The 17,873-nt window shown below is 32.5% G+C and overlaps 1 long non-coding RNA gene across 1 annotated transcript; it reads right to left on the bottom strand.

Annotated features, from left to right (window-relative positions):
- Positions 1 to 5,117: 5,117 nt before the first annotated feature.
- LOC128041934 (uncharacterized) lies at positions 5,118 to 14,561 on the bottom strand. Its single transcript, XR_008197082.1, has 3 exons — positions 14,542 to 14,561; positions 13,680 to 13,742; positions 5,118 to 9,603 (listed from the first exon to the last, which is right to left on the bottom strand). It is a non-coding gene; the product is annotated as an uncharacterized LOC128041934 (long non-coding RNA).
- Between the last annotated feature and the right edge of the window lie 3,312 nt (positions 14,562 to 17,873).

Genomic DNA, 17,873 nt, shown 5'->3' with positions numbered 1-17,873 from the left:
TTATGTAATGTTTTTAATTATGTAGTGATACAATTCGGGTAATTCGGGTAATTCAGGTAATTCGGGTAATTTTCGGGTAATTCGAGTAATTTTTAACCAAAAATAAAAAACACATAATTTTCAGTTAATTCGGTTAACTGACCTAATTAACCGAAAAAATTTTGGTTCAGTTAATTTTTTTAAAAAAAATCGGTTCGGTTAACTGTTAAAAATTTTGGAAGGTCGGTTAATTCAGTTATAACAATTTCGGGTCGGTTAACCAGTCAGTTAACCGAATGAACACCCCTAACTGGCATGTATCCCCTGTACATTTGAAAATTTTACATGCTTTTCGAAAAATTTCTTGAGTGCTGGATTTAGTCCCGAACTATTTTTAATGTCTATTTGAGGCCTCGAGGGCTCATATTAGGGACTATATGAATGAAATAGAATGGTTTTTTTATTTGAATGAGAAATGTACATGAAATGTTTGCTTGATTGGGTTATAAGTCCGGTAGTGTTCCGTAAGCCTGTTCTGGCGTCAAATACAAGTCAGGGGTGTTACACCTATCATCACAATGAGGCCAAGTCAGTATGTCACGTCGTGACAAATTGCAACGAGGAACTCTCTCATGTCACGACGTTGACCTAAAGTTTTGAAACTTTTACAAATTAGTCCTTGCTCAATCTAAGACTAACTTTAGAGCATACATAAGTTTGTATAAGACCCGAGAAATGTTATATATCATGTCTATGGTTTGAAATGCTTTGTATCATTACCATTTTGAGGTTCGATGTTTTGAAAATTAAAGAAAAATTTCCTAATTATCGATACCCTCCCCAAGGTGTCGATATTTCACATCAAGTATCGATACATTCCCTATCGTATCGATACTATAGGCGCTTAACGATCACTAAATTTGGGCATTAAATGCCTAAAGTATCGATACCTTTTGTTGCAGGAGTCATTAATGCTTTAGTTTTTACACCTTTAAAGAATCAATTCATTTTTCCAACAACCCAAATAGTTGGAAATCAATGAAAGTCTATAAATACTAGCTTCCAAAGCTTCTACAAAAACAAGAGAGATTACAGGGGTTTAAGAGCTATCAAAAAACATCAAGAAATCTATAACCAACCATTTGTGCTTAAATTTTTCTTGCGAGCATTCATTGTATTTTCTTAGATCAAGTGTTTTTATTGAGTGTGTACTTCATTTGCAAACAGTCTAATCTTGTAAGGATTGTTTCTTTATTTGCTTATTTGTTTGCTTTTTTGAAATGGTTTGTGTCTTAAGGTTTGGGTAGAAATCTTGTAACATCCATACCCCGTTTTTGTTTTTGGAATAGGATACCGGATGTTAGCAGTCAAGTTGGAACAGTCAATGAAAGAGATCATTCTATTTCAAGTATTAAATCGAGCTTTCGAAGCTCTAAAAATAAGTTACAAACATTCAGGGACCAAATCAGAACAAATTAAAAATTTTAGGAAAATTTTGAAAATTTTCAAGTCAGAGGTCACATAGTTATGTGTCTAGGTCGTGTGACAGAGTCCAACCCGTGTCGCTCCAAACATGATCGTGTGGTTAACCTATACGCCCGTGTGTGACCTCATATGCCCGTGTGCATGAACCATGTAACTCTCTAATTTGGATCACACGATCGTGTCGTAGGCCTTGTGCCAGCCCATGTAACATTCGAAATACCCTCACACGGTCATGTCTCAGGCCGTGTGTCTGCCCATGTGAGAACTACACCTATACTTTTTTTAAATACGTTCTGGGCACACGGCCATGTGACAGCCCGTGTCCCAAGCCGTGTGAGACCAAAAATGACCAATTCCAAGCTAAATTTTCACCTATTTGCTTAAGAGTTTAAACACATTCAAATACACACTTTCATAGGCTAAAAACCATCTTCAAACACATTCAAAACATGTCGATGGATTCAACCTATTTATCAAACCAGTGTGCCCTCATTGACACCTCAAATCATTTCATAACATTTCATCTTCAAGGTTTCATATACAAGATATAGTTACACATCAAAACATCAATTCATTTCAAACCATAATCTCACATATTTTTAATGTTTTCCACCATCAAGCTTAACACTTAAACTTAGATGAAACATGCATAATTTCATTTGTCACAACACATACCACAAACTTAAGTAAACTTGCTCAAACTAGGATTCAACATCATACATACAAAGAGGTCCTAGTACATGCCATATGTAACGCCCTAGAATTCGGGCCTAGAAGTATTGGGCCTTGAGCAAGGGAACAATTTGGAAACTGTGTGCAAAAGTATGTCTGCTTTAGTGGTTAAAGGTCCTGAGAGGAGTTGGAAAAGTCTTGGGTTCAAACCTAGGCTTTAGCAAAAATTTTGGTTTTAAGTGCATAAAACCCTGGATGCTTGGATGTAAGCCTTTTAAATTATTGTGTTAAAAAAAGTCACAAGGAAGCATGTGGCCTAGTGGTTGTGGCCTCATTAAAGGTTACAAGGGAGGCTGGGTTCAAGTCTTGGCTCTTGGAATTTATTTTGGTTATTCTTTTAAAGGAACCTGGACTTTGGCCTTTTGACCTTTTAATTAATTGAAGACAAAATGTGACACAAAAAGAGCTTGTGGCAAAGAGGCAAGTGGAGTGAATTGGCTAATGTTAGAGCTTGGGTTTGAATCTCATTGCAAGCAAAAAGGATATTTATTTTGCTAGCATGAGGCGGCAGGAGTTTGAGGTGGTTTCGAACTCTATTGGGTGAGAGTTTGAATGGGTCTTGGAGGTTGTTATGGAGGATATCAATGAGGGATATTTGGAGAGATTTGAGGAGAGAATATTGGGATTTGGGGAGGTTGTTGTTGTGGAGAGCTACTATATATCACATCTCATTTGTTCCTTGTTCTGAATCTTGGGCGATAAACTGTGGAGGCCTCCATGAGCATTTTAATGGGCTTAGGCCGTAATGGGCCACGTTGGGCCGTGTGGGCTCAATGGGCTTGTGGGCCCCACACAGATGAAACCCACTATTTGTGGCAAATACTAGATTGGACTATGTAGATCTCATAACCATGGTGAATTCTGGGCTGAACAGGCTACACAAGCGTGTCGGCCCACTTGGGCCGAGTAATGGGCCTTGGGTCAATTTACACTGTTGTGACCAATTAGGTTACCTGAGTCGCTCAAGGCAACTGCGAACCTTTCGATAGGTCAATATCTGGACCGTAATGCCCCGGTAGGATAAAATGACTGAAATGCCCCCATAGGGTAAAATAATCGAAATACCCTCGATGGGTAAAAAAACTGAAATGCTCCCATATGGTAAAATAACCGAAATACCCCCGTAGGGTAGAATACCAAAATACCCCTGTAGGATAAAATGACTATAATACCCTTGTAGGGTAAAATAACCATAATACCCCTGTAGGGTAAAATGACCGTAATATCCCTGTAGGGTAAAATGGTTGTAATGCCTCTATAGGGTAAAATGACCGTAATGCCTCTGTAGGGTAAAATGACTGTAATGCCCCTATAGGATAAAATGACCATAATGCCCCTGTAGGATAAAATGACCGTAATGCCCCTGTAGGGTCAAATGATCGTAATACCCCTGTAAGGTAAAATAACCGTAATGCCCTGGTGGGTAAATGACTATTTTTTCCCCTCAAGGTCAAATGATTGATTTGTCTGTGTTTGGTATGACTGATTTGTTTGTGATTTGAATGACTAATTCTAAGCAGCGCATTCTACATACACGACATACTGCATGGGGTTGGGATACTATTATGGAGGAAGTATTGTACTGGTGGCTCTGCCACAATCACTGTTACTGGTGGCTTGGCCACATATACTATTACTGGCAGCTTTGCTGCAATATCGCTGTCGCGCTTTTGTTTAATATCGTTGTCGCGACTTTGTCGCGATGCTACTAATGGCTTTGTGCCAATCATAGTATCGTTACTGATGGCTTTGTGTCGATCATAGTACTGTTACTGATGGCTTTGTGCCGATCATATTACCGTTACCGATGGCTGTGTGCCGATCATTTCACTGTTACTGATGGATGTGTGCCGATCATATCACAGCTACTGATGGCTTTGTGCGGATCATGTTACCGTTACTCATGGCTGTGTGTCGATCATATCACTGCTACTGATGGCTTTGTGCCAATCACATTATTGTACTACTGGCTTGTAGCCATTCTATTTATAGCTTATAACTATCCTATTTACGGATCTTAGCCATTCTGACTACTGGCAGCGCTGCGGCATTATTACTACTGGTAGCTATGCTGCGATATTGGTGTAAGGGTTGAGTGGGTCGACTCTGTCCCCACATGGTGTATTGGGTTGGTACAGGTGTGTTGGCTAGATTGGGATGGGTTTGCATACTTGCACCATACTGATACTGAATCAGACTTAGGCCCACACTGTTTTTGTATTGGGCTAAGGCCCACACTGTACTGTTACTGTTAAAGGGCTCTGGCCTAGACTGATTATATTTTGTATGCCAACTGTTTGATAAGGGATTACACACTGAGTTTTGTAAACTCACCCTCTCCTCTTAACTGTGTAGGTAATCCTCAGCCATAGTTGATTTGGTGCTGCGAGGGACTCGGAGGTGGCCACACAACCGCATCAACTTTTGTTTTTAGCTTTTGATTTATAAGTAACTAAATTCGGATATTTTCATGTAAAAAGGCCTCTTTAAAGTTTAAAACTTCAAATTGGGGTTTTTATTTATTTAGTTTGATATAAACTGATAGTTGTAGAATAAGACGGGTTTTCAAAAGGTAACCGTTTTCAAAGACACCACATTTTCGCAATAAATGAGATTTTGGAAAATTTATAACGTTTTAACCGTGATTAGTTTTTAATGGTGCACGCTTGGAAATGAACAACTCGTTTTGGAGTCACCGCTTAATAACAAAATGATTAATTGATTTTAAAGATTTCAACAACAACAAGTTTTACGCTAAACAACTCAATGTGACACCGCCAAATTCGGCCATAACTTTTAGGCCGGGTTTGGGGTGTTACACCCTATATACCAAACTAAAACAAAGTCTACCAAAGATCTCCCGGATAGTGTGATTTCTTGTGTTAATCTGAACTTCTAAGCCTTCAAAACGTAATCTACAAAATAAGACAAATACAGGTAAGCTTGAATAAAGCTTAGTAAGTTCATTTGTATATATTGATAAACCTTTCCAATTAAACATAGTAATCAATTAAAATTAAATGTTAAAATTCCATAAAACACAACATTTATCATAAATTAGCTATCAGTATAGTAGTTCAATATATTCAGTGGATAATGCTCCTTTGAGCTTTACTTAGTATATCACTAGATTTCGCTCGATTGAGCTTCTTCAGTATATCAGTGGATAACGTTACAGGAGATTTATTCAGTATATCAGTAGATTCTTTTATTCAATAGAGCATTATTTTGAATAGATTTAGTAGGTATGGCTTGAGAGCGCATACGTTTCAGTAAATTCAGTAGGTATGGCTCGAAAGCGCATACGTTTCAGTAGATTCAGTAGGTATCGTTCGTCTGAGCACCAATCAATATATCAGTGGGTAACGCTTGCTAATCTCATTCAGTATATAATATAACATTCAATAATAGTATACTAAGAAAGAGTATAAGGATTATTAGAAGCATTTATAAATGCTTGAACTTACAGGATTGATTTACAGTAACGACTCATAATATCTAAATTAGTGATCAATGTCATTTCAATTCATTATTTCCATTTCCAATTACACACATCAATATAATCCAATATTATGCAATTAAGTTCCTATAATAGATTTAAATATGTACTAAAATTAAACCGTACGAACTTAGCGGACTAAACTATAACAACGACAAAGTACAGGGGCTATTTGGTAATATCCTCTTATCCTCGATTTTCCACTCGTATAGGATATAAAATAATAATTCCATACAAATCACTACTTCTAACAGCAACATTTATTCATTTTATGCAATTAAGTTATTTTTTACATTTTTACAAAATTGCCCCCAACATTTTACTTTTATACAATTTAGTCCCTAAGCCCAAAACAAGCAATTTAACCAATTTCGAATAAAATAAAGTTTATCTGAACTATATAAGGCCTCTCTACAGCCTATAATTTCTGTTATTACACAACAAGTTTCTGTAATTTTATCACTTTAATGATTTAGTCCTTAAACATTAAAATTACCAAAAATTACTTTACAAAATAGTCTTATCTAGAAACCAAGCTTCATATTCTACCATAAAACTTCAAGATTCAATGGCATAATCCAAAAAATTTGATAGCTTTACAAATTAATCCCCGAGTTAGCTAGATTAAGCTAATACGAGATCAAAAACATAAAAATTACTGAAAAGGGGCAAAATTTACCTACTCAATTGACGAAACCTAGCTTGGTCGAAGGTTTCTCCTCTCAACAATGGTAGATTCAAATTTTTAAGGAAGAAACAAAAATATGATAGCCAATTTTGGCTTTTGCTTTATTTTCATTTTACCTAATTTCATAAATTACTATTATAACCTTACAATTTCAATAAAATTTCATGTAATTAGCCTTGCAAACTGTGCATTATCTACTCAAATGGTATAATTTCTAATTAATGAGGGTTTAATTGCACAATTGGTTCTTCAATTATTTTAAATTTTAACTAAACTAGCTTATTTTCAATTTAATCCTAAACTAATTAGGACTAAATGAGCAAATAGCCCCAAAAGTTAGTAGATTTTATCATGCCACCACCGCTTGGACTCTTTTACCATGGTTCAATTTCCATTTTGATCCTTTTACTATTTTAAATCTATAGCAATTAACTTTTACTTCTTTTACAATTTAATCTCTTTTACCTCAATTAAGCAAAAAAATCATCAAAATTACCGGACCCAACTTCAATTCATGTATAATATGACTCTGTAAATATTTAATAAAAATATTTACGACTTTATATTACAGAAACGAGGTCCTAATAGCTCGTTTTCAATAACCACTTGACTTTTGAACTAAATCACTTAAACTAACCTTTAATTCAATTATTTAAAATCATCAAATCAAAATTCAATATAAAAATTACTATTGACTCGTATAATTTAAATACTAATTATATGAACTTACTCATCGAATTTTTGGTCCCAAAATCACTGTTTCCGACACCACTGAAAAACAGGCTGGTACAAATCCTATGGGAGTTGTAAGGTTAAGCATTGTCCTCAAAGGTTCATCAAATTAGTGAATTTAGGACAATCCTTAGTGGTGGAAAGCTAAGGTAGTAGAGTAGGCAATCGGGGCTGAACAAATCTAAAATCATTGTGTTCTAGGTCTCATTTTCTTATCCTTGCTTCCACAAAAAATTTTAATAGCCAATTCACCCCTTCTTGGCTATTTTAGTTAATCGATTGAGCTAACAGTAGGTCACACCATGAACGCCACAAGTGAATGAATCCATAAATAGATCGAGGATAAATTCAACTTGGGGTCAATTAGACATATATAACAAGGGATTAAATAATTTGTAATAAGTTCCCACTTATAACACCCTATACTCGGTCTGGTCATTGGACCTAAGCTATAAGATGCTACAAATAAAACGAAATAATCATGTAAAATTTAAAACATTGAATGATTCTATTTATACACACAATAATTATTACAAATGAGAACGGAACTAAAATCGAGTTTTAAATACAAAGGGTTAGATTTGAGCATGAAAAATGACCAAATTATAAAATTTTCAAAAACTGGATAAGGTATCGATATTTTTGTAATAGGTATCGGTATTTTTGAGTTTGATATCAATACCAAATTAAATATCGATACTAGTTTGAAATTCTGTCAAATTTGGAAAATTTGGTTCAAATCATTTTATCGATACCTCTAAAAGGTATCGATGTTTTTAAAGAATTATCGATACTTATTGAAAAATTCCGACGCCAAATTAGAATTCTGTCGATTTTAAAATTGTTCATTTGGTCCAGTATCGATACCTTAGTCCCTAACATCGATACTTTTATCAAAATTGTCAAAATCATGAGTTTTAAAGTTCATTTTATGCTCAAATCACATACCATTTTAAGGATACATACATACACATATAGCACCTTACAATTTCTTTAAATTCTTACCTAAAACACTTCATGAACTCAATCCAAAACATGATATAATACATCCTAGTATTGCCTAACCAATATGCCATAAGACATCATCACAAACATCATTCAAGATTAAGCATAGCTAAGCAATTACCATATGAATCATCAAAGATATCATAACTTCTATCACTAACCAACAACCACATACCAAGGTATATTCACCGATGCATTTGCTAACAAAATAACCATTATACATAACACCTAAATAACATCCAGATCAAATGTAAAACCATTATGCCTTATGTTCAACCAAAATCTCACTTAGCAATTCATTTCATACCATATTTCAACCGACCGATTACCTATTTTATTTCATCATATACTAAGCTCAATTTCACATTCAAGATTACCACATCAAACCATGAGCAACCATACCATTTAACCATTAACCACACTTCATTTTGTGCAAACACCAACATATATACATTACAACCACACAAGTTCATATACAAATTACTCTTATTACATGCCACAAAACCAAAATATAACATTTTCAAAGTCTACTAAAAAATGGCTGGATAGTGTGATCTGATTACCTGGTTCCGCAACACAACAACTACAAAAAAAAAAAGAAAAACAAAGCAAAGTGGGCTTCAATTGAGCTTAGTAAGTTCATAGGTTAAAACAATATAACATACCTTTTATTTAAATTTTAAATAACAAACAATTAACTATACTTAACCCTGTCACCACAACCATATCAAGAGGTGGGTACTTCATATTCAAGCCATATGAACTTTCAAGTAAACGAGTTAATTCAATATCAAATCATCATACAACATCTATAAATATAAACACATTTTCAATTTTTTTCATCAAGATTCATCACCATATATCCATACAAGTCATTAAATTGTTTAACAATTAAGATTCAGCCCGATGAACTGATATGAACTATCGATACGCGACTATCCACCAAAAACACGCTAGAATGCTCAGTCGAGTTAATCCAACCGAGAACATGCCTGGGCGCTTAGGCCTAGCCCAAAGGCTAACATCCCTTTAGAAACACGTCTGGGCACCAATTGCCAAGCTCGTAGGCTTTACATCCTCCCCTAGATCACTATAAATATAACTCGGTAATCCACAACAAATGATGGATTTTGATACATTTAATGTATAATATCATATCATCTGTCATCATCTCAGCACATATCAATCCCGTAAAGCACACAATATAACCTATTGGCATGCCAATTGTATCATATCCTATGTTCATCCGAGCTCATTACATATAACAGACATTTCCATCTCAATTCATTTTCTCACCTTGTATCAATTGTAGCATTTAAGTTCACATTTAATATCCCCAAAATACAAAATTCAATAAAAAAAACATTACTAAAATACACAAGACAATATTTTATGAACTTACCAAGGCCAACCAATAAAGATAGGAGTATCAGGGACTAGTATGCGATTTTCTCTTTTCCACGATTACCTACCAGTTCTTGATCTATACAGTAATTTTATTTCAATTCATCAGCCTCAATTACATTATAACATTCAATTTAATGCCTATGACTTCCTATTAACATTTTCACAAATTCCCTAAAATTTTACATTTTGTTCAATTTATCCCTTAAAATCGAAACAAGCTTACTTTTCACAATTAAGCCCTAAACCATCATGTCGAATTCATTACCATCCTTATAAAACCCTCAAGTACTGAAATTTTACAAGAAATTCATGCCAAAATTAACATACTTTCGATTTAGTCCTTAAACTTAAATCTATCCAAATCCACTTTACAAAATAGTCTTATTTCAACACCAAGCTTCAAACTCAACCATTAAAATCTAAAAAGCTTCAAGAACATCAATAGTAACTTTAAAAACTTTAACAATATTTCAAAATAGTCCATGGGCTAGCTAAATTAAAATACAATGATTTCAAAAATATAAAATTCATAAAAAATGGGTATAAAATTAACTTACATGCAAAGGTCCTAGCCAAACCTTGGAGGCTTAACAATGGTTTCTCAAGATTTTTTTTTTCTTATTTCAATGGTGAAAGACTAATAACATGTTTGGTTAGGGGTTTATGAGTAGATTCTAGCCCGGCGGTCCCATCACCTGATATTAGTTTGGTTAACTGTAATGGTATTACGAGCCTAAATTGATTCAGGGTCTATTACAGGAATTGGCTGAATAGCCATTCCCTTCGCTCATCGCTGAATTGTCATTCAATGCATGGAATAAGATTATTTTTCCCCCAATTTTAATTTTTCCCCTCACATTTGCCGAAATAATGAAGAAACTGTAACTTTCTTTTCTTCCCATCTCTACGTTTCCTTTTTTTTCCCTTTGATTACAGAGGAGACCTAGGTCAATCTATTGAAGCCATCATTCCTTTTAAGCCAATAAAACCCTTTGGTTGCAGAGTTGCAACCCTTTTTTCCTTCTTTTTTTTTTTTTTACTTTTTCACTGCATTTCTGATTTCTCCTATTTGATTTCATTGCTTTTATTTCACAAATGCTGGAAAGATAACAAGGCAAGTTGTTGTTAAGTAAAGATGGAAGACTAGGATAAGTTTTAATTTTAGCCCGAATTTGTTGTTAATTCTTAGGGCTTTGACTGATAAGTGATTCTATTTTCTTTTGTATGTTTTATTATGTATGAACTTGAATGTGGGAAACTTCTTTTTTTTTTAGAGCTAAATGTTTATTGGGTTTATTGAAATTTAAGGCTTTTACTTGTTTTTGGTTTTGGATTTTATGAGGTTGAGTTGAGATGTTTCAAAGGTGTTTGCTTTGAGTTTCTTGGGAGATCGGCTATGGTGTTACCAGACCAAAAAGAGAAATTTAGGGTTTTTTTTTCTTTCGATTAAAAAGAAAAACTGCATGTAGTGGAAGATCAGTAATTGTGGCAACATCCTAGGAATTTAGTATTGGCTTCAATTGCTGGGATTCACTAGTTCTTTTCTTGAAACATTATCTGATGGTCGCCTCGTAGTTTTGTATAGGAGTTTTAAAGTGTAAAGAGACCTTAAAGAAGATTCATTTCTATTATGTATTTCATATGTTTCTAAGTTGTTAATAAGTGCTAAAGATTATGGTATGTTTCCAATCTTAGTTGGAGAACCTATTGCATTATGTCATTCATTTTATTCATGGTTTCATTTTCTTGAAACCCCCCCTTTTTTTGCTCAAGAAGTTGTATGCTATTGTTGCAGAGGATGAGATTCCACCTCTCCTTACAAAGGAACAACTTAAAAGCAAATGGGATGATAAAGATATTGATGACTCTGATATCAAGGAATCATGGGAGGATGAAGATGAACTTGTTCTGCCTCCAGTATGATGGGCTTCATTGTAACTTGTATTAGTTACGTTTACTGGTATTTTGTTGCCAGGGCACTTTGGTCCTATATCTTTTTATTGCTTCTTAAAATTCTATACTAGAAAACATGTTCAAAATTGCAACCTTTTAAACAACCTAAACATAGGCAAGAAAAACTTGGTTACAAGTGTTGAGCATGGTGTATGTAGGGGTGTTCATTCGGTTAACTGACCGGTTAACCGACCCGAAATAACATTAACCAAATTAACCAACCTTTCAATATCTTTAACCGTTAACCGAACCGAAATTTTTTCAAAAAAATTAACCGAACCAAAATTTTTTCGGTTAATTCGATCGGTTAACAGAATTAACTAAAAAGTATATGTTTTTTATTTTTGGTTAAAAATTAACCGAATTAACCGAATTACCGAATTACCCGAATTAACCGAATTAACCGAATTGAATCACTACATAATTAAATTATTTTTAGACTTTAGTTTTAGTTTTAGTTTTAGTTTTAGAATTTTTTTTTATTTATTAAATTATTTGTAATTTTTATGATTGGGTTGGGTTGGGTAATTGAGTTGGGTTGGGTAATTGGGTTTGGATTGGGTTTAGGTGAATAGTGGACCTATTTATATATTATAATTTTATTTATTAATTTTTTCGGTTAAACCAAAAAAATTCGGTTAACCGACCGGTTTCGAATCAATTAATCGTTAACCAAAAATAAAAAATAATTAATCGACCCCAATCAAAAAAATTTGGTTAACCGACCGATTAACCGAATTCGGTCGGTTAACTGAATTTTTTCGGTTTTACCCGAATTTTGCACACCCCTAGGAGTATGGATTTGCTTATATTATTATGAAAGTTATTAGTTCTTTCTGGATTGGTCCTGATTTGATTTTTGATACAAGTAAATCCTAGCACTGTTAGATGGATAAATCGTATCTAATCTTGATTTAGCAACCTGATTTATAACTTAAATTTGGTAATTCAAACTCTATTAAGATGCGCCTCATACTCGATGTGATAAGAATATATCTTAAATTTGGCAATTCAAACTCTATTAAAATGCACCTCATTCCTAATGTGATCCATTATCATGTCTTCTATTCTTACCATTTGGATCTAGAACCAAGTAGATAGAGCCTCTCCTTGTATCTTTTTTTATGGTGGCATAAGATTTGTTTTGAGGCTAATTGCAGTGTCACTTATAACAATTTTGTGGTTATTGACAAATCATAGTGTTTTTGTCGATCTTTTGTTATAAACTCATTGGCATGAATATCTTATTACTACTATTAACTTAAATTTGTTGACTTCTATTTAGAACTATTTCATTGTAGTTTGTTTCTAAATTAGCTTAAGTCTTATTGTTATCCTCCACCCACTTTTTATTTTTGTGTGTGTATATATATGTGTATATATTTTAAAGGTGATTTTTTTCTTCATTGCTTTTTTGCCAGCAAGGTGCCATGATTTGACATTTTGCTTTCTATTATAGGTTTGTGGAAAAAGCCGATTCATGTTTCTGATGTGGGGTTTTGGCAAGATGCAGAGATCAAGTTAATTGAAGGCCATGGGGAGTATGGAAAGTGATTTAGATTGAAGATACATCAATGGCAGCAACATGACCCTTTTTCTTTTTTGATATTTTTGGGGGAATATTTTTGGAATTGATGTTAATAGGTTAGGGAAAAATATAGAGAAGTTAAAATAGAGTTCTGCTTGCTGGGGTTTGTTTGGTGTATAGATGTTTAATATTTTTCATATATATAAAAATGAGAATAATTATTGTTTTTGGATCAATATTTGTAATATTGGCAACTATGATCCCATGAGATTATGTTATGATTTTTATTAATTCATATTTTAATAATAATTATATTAAGAATGTTATTAAATTATTTATTTTTATTTTTATTTTTATTAAATTATATTTGGTAATAATTATATTAAAATATAAGTAAATTATTTATTATTAAATTTAATAATAATTCTAGTAAATTTTGTAATACCCCCTACCCGTATTCGTCGCTGAAATAGAGTATGAGGTATTACCAGATTTTACCGAATTTTTTTTTTCAAGATAGATTTATCATATTCATAAGGTAATTTCATCACATACGAAAACCAAAATTTGTTAGCCACACCAATGGCTAACCATACATTCATTTCACATTAACATCTAATTCACTAGCTTATATATGCCATTGATTTCCAAAATAAAGTTCATTTATGTACCGAGATCTCGAGATTGATAGTGTGATGTGTCTCCGACCAAATCTGACTTCCGAGCTCTTAACTCTACAAACAGGGGAAAAAGAAACAGGGTAAGCACTTTGTGCTTAGTAAGTTCATGCAACAGGAGTTATACTTACCATACTTATACATCCATCATTTAATAACACAAGCACACATCCAATTCACATAAACATATACCTATCACATACAAACTCAACCTCATACAAATTCATTACAAAGATAAATGATTGATGAGCTCATCAATTCCATGATTTCCATTTCCTTGTTATTTTTCCATATTTATCCCGTTGAAATACTTGGAATTTCGATGGATATTCAGGGGTACACCTAAGTGTACAAATCCAGGTCCGTCAATTCATATTCATGTGCGCACATTTCCATTTCAGAGAGCACACTCCCGCGAACCTCATCCTTACAACGGGATTACCAGTCCAGGCTAAATCCCCTGTAATATAAACTCACAGAGTATTGTCGGGATTACCAGTCCAGGCTAAATCCCCTGCAACGACAATTACTCTAATGAGCTTGGATCTGAATTACCAGTCCAGGCTAAATTCAGACCCTAATTCGGATTACCCGTCCGGGCTAAATCCATTTTCCACATATTCTTCGGGAGGGCTATATCAGGATAGGATCACCCGTCCGGGCTAGATCCTTTTTACCGTCAATTCCTTTTCAGAGATCCATCGAATTTTCCTTTCATTCAACCGGGATTTATTTCTCTTTCATCAAGAATATCAATACTTCATCAATTATCATACAATAAACATCCAACTCATTTTCACATCAATAACAAACATTTCAAGCATTTATGAATATAATTCAAGTTACACGAACTTACCTCGACACTTGTTCGTAACCAAAATCTACTAATCCCGAACTTTTCTTTTCCTCGATCTTGCTTCAGTATTTGAATTTTCCGGATCTAAATAAATAAATTTAATCATTAATCTCATACATTTCATGTTCATATGTAACTTTCTCTACAATTCCATTATTATTTATAGTGCATTCAAAGCTGCCTCACTGAGTCACAGTCACTAAATTATTTATATCTTGAGCTACAGAACTCCAAATTAAGATCCGTTAATTTTACCTAAAACTAGACTCACATATCTTATTACCATAAAAATTTCAGAATTTTTGGTTTAGCCAATAAGTACAGTTTATTCCTTAAAGTTTCCCTTGTTTCACTATATGACAGTTCTGACCCCTCTTCACTAAAAATTAATTATCTCATTGTACAGAATTAGGATGATGCTTCCCTTTATTTATTCAGAAAATAGATTCATTAAGAATTCTAAGAATATAAATTATAACTCATAATCATTTTTGTACAATTTTTAATGATTTTCCAAAGTCAGAACAGGGGAACCCAAATTCATTCTGACCTTGTCTCACAAAATCTATTATATCTCATGATTTACAATTCCATTGCTTACACCGTTTCTTTTATAAGAAACTAGACTCAATAAGCTTTAATTTAATATTTTATTCATCCTCTAATTCGATCTCTACAATTTTTGGTGAATTTTCAAAGTCAGAGTACTGCTGCTGTCTAAAACTGTTTTAGTGCATGGTGTTAATTACCATTTTTCCCTTTAACTTTCAACAATGATAATTTCGTCCCTGCTCAATTAACCTCTCAATTGAGCTGATTTTTCTCAATCAACACTTTATTATATCACTTTAAACTACCTTATAACCTTTGAAAATCAGAATTTCAGCACTAAACTTTAATTCCAAACTTTTTCACAATTAGGTCCTACAAATCAATTTCTATTGGAATTACCTAATAAAATCATCTCATAAACAAATTAAAGCATCAATTTCATCCTATTTCCTCATAAACTTCCAGCACATATTCATATCAACTTTCAATATCATTCATAAAATCAAAAACTAATGAATTTAGTAATAGGACCTAGTTGTAAAAGTCTTAGAAACGCATAAATTACAAGAAAAAGGCAAGGATTAACTCACTTGGTGCAGAAAATATGAAAAACCAGCTTGGAGAAACCCTTAGGACGTTTTTTGGCTGATGAGAATGCAGAAAAATAAAGAGAAATCTAGATTCTTTAGTCCTAACTTTTAAAGCAAATTTTGTAATATTCCAATTTTACCCTTATTTCTTCAATTCTCCTGATTTTTCTCAGCGTATGCCGCCCAAAATATCTCCTTTTGGGGTTATTTGAAATTTATGTCCCTCCTCATTTCACAATTGAGCTATTTAATCCCTCTAGTAACTTTTACACCTTTTTCAATTTAGTCCTTTTTACTTAATTGACTACCCAAACATTAAAATTTCTAACGAAATTTTAATACCATATTACTAACACTTCATAAATATTTATAAAAATATTTTTGACTCGGTTTTACGAGATTGAGGTCTCGATACCTTATTTTTACCCAATTTCTTCTATAATTTCTTTTTCTAACTAACCACTAAATCGGTAAAATTTTTCTATCTATATTTTCACACTATTTTCCTATCATACCAATATTCATGCAAAAATATTAAAATAAATTTATCCTTAAATTGGATTTGTGGTTCTGAAACCACTATTCCGATAAACTTGAATTTGGGCCATTACAAATTTAATAACAAAAATTATCTTACTTAAAAAATTCTATTAAGGGTGTTTTGGTCATTTTAGTTTTTTCTTATGCTATTACAACATTATTCCATTCAACCAAACACAAGAATACCATTATAGTTCTATTCCATTCCATTCAACCAAACAATTGAATTATCGATTACAGCTTCTATTCCATTACAACAGCTCTATTCCATTATAGAGAACCAAACATGGTGTAAGTGGAAGATGATGATCATTCATTTTATGGTTTTAATTACTTTATTTTGTAAATTACATTTTAACTAATAAACTTTAAAATAAAACATCACCAACTGTCCATAATATTTTAATTATGGTCTAATTTCAACATAAAATCTCCCACTTTTACTATTTAAGTCATTTAATTAATAAAGTAATTTTTGCAATTTTTATGATTTAGTTCTTTTCCTCAATTAACTATCCAAACATCAAAATTATCGAACCAAATTTTAATATGACACTCTAATACCCTCGTAAATATTAAATAAATAATATTTACGGACTCATACGTTGAAATTGTGATCTCAAAACCACTATCTCTGATACCACTGAAATCAGGTTGTTACACTACTCTTCATCTATTAATTACAACATTATTTAGTCATAAAGTCAATCCACTAAAAGTGTCATGAATGAACTCCCCATTATATACAATTACGAAAACAACTTAGACTTATGCTTTATTCAATGGCCTTGTCATTTGTGTGTTACTCTCATAATATATCCTTGAGTTATTTTAATTAAATTCATTTACACAATATGATCATATTTTATCTCATGATCAGCATTGCATCTTCCACAATGAAAAAGATTATTTCTAACAAACAGTAATAACAATCATTTGTCCTAATCGAATAACCCATGACCATATTCCTATTTCATAATTAATGCAATGTCAATGAAAAGATACCATTTACCTTTTGAGCTAGCCATAAATTCTACTATTACACCAATAATTATTATTGAGTAATTTTAAAAAAATATTTTATATAAAATGTTTTCTCTCACTCACATTGTGTATCTAAATTCACTATTAGTTAAACTCCGATTGAGTTGGTGTCACGGTTAATTGGGTAACAACTCAGTTGGAAAAAGACTAATTTATCATTTCTATTATTTTGATGGGGTTTTATCTTTTCATATTTTTATATAATTTTAAATAAAATTAAAAATTAGCATATCAATGATTAAACACTTGTTCAATGAATTTATAAACAAGTTCTTTACTACTACACCAATATTTATTATTAAATACATTTTAAGCAAATGATTTTTTTACAAAAATATTTTCTCACCCTCATCCCGTATCTATAAAATATTTAAATTGTGACTAAATTAGTGTTATGGGTTAATTAGATACCAACTCAATTGGAAAAAGACTAATTTACCTTTTCTTTTAAATGATTGCTATTATTATTTTGATAACGTTTTATATTTCCATACTTTTATATAATTTTAAAAGAAAATTAAAACTAAATTTTAAATAAAAATTAAAACTAACATATCCAAGGATCCAATACATGTTCAATAGATTTATAAATAATTTCTTTACCAC

The sequence above is a fragment of the Gossypium raimondii genome, chromosome 6 (assembly GCF_025698545.1).
Source record: "Gossypium raimondii isolate GPD5lz chromosome 6, ASM2569854v1, whole genome shotgun sequence".
NCBI classification, from domain to species: domain Eukaryota; kingdom Viridiplantae; phylum Streptophyta; class Magnoliopsida; order Malvales; family Malvaceae; genus Gossypium; species Gossypium raimondii.
The sequence above is the reverse complement of the archived record's forward strand: the minus strand, read 5'-3'. Positions and strand labels throughout refer to the sequence as shown.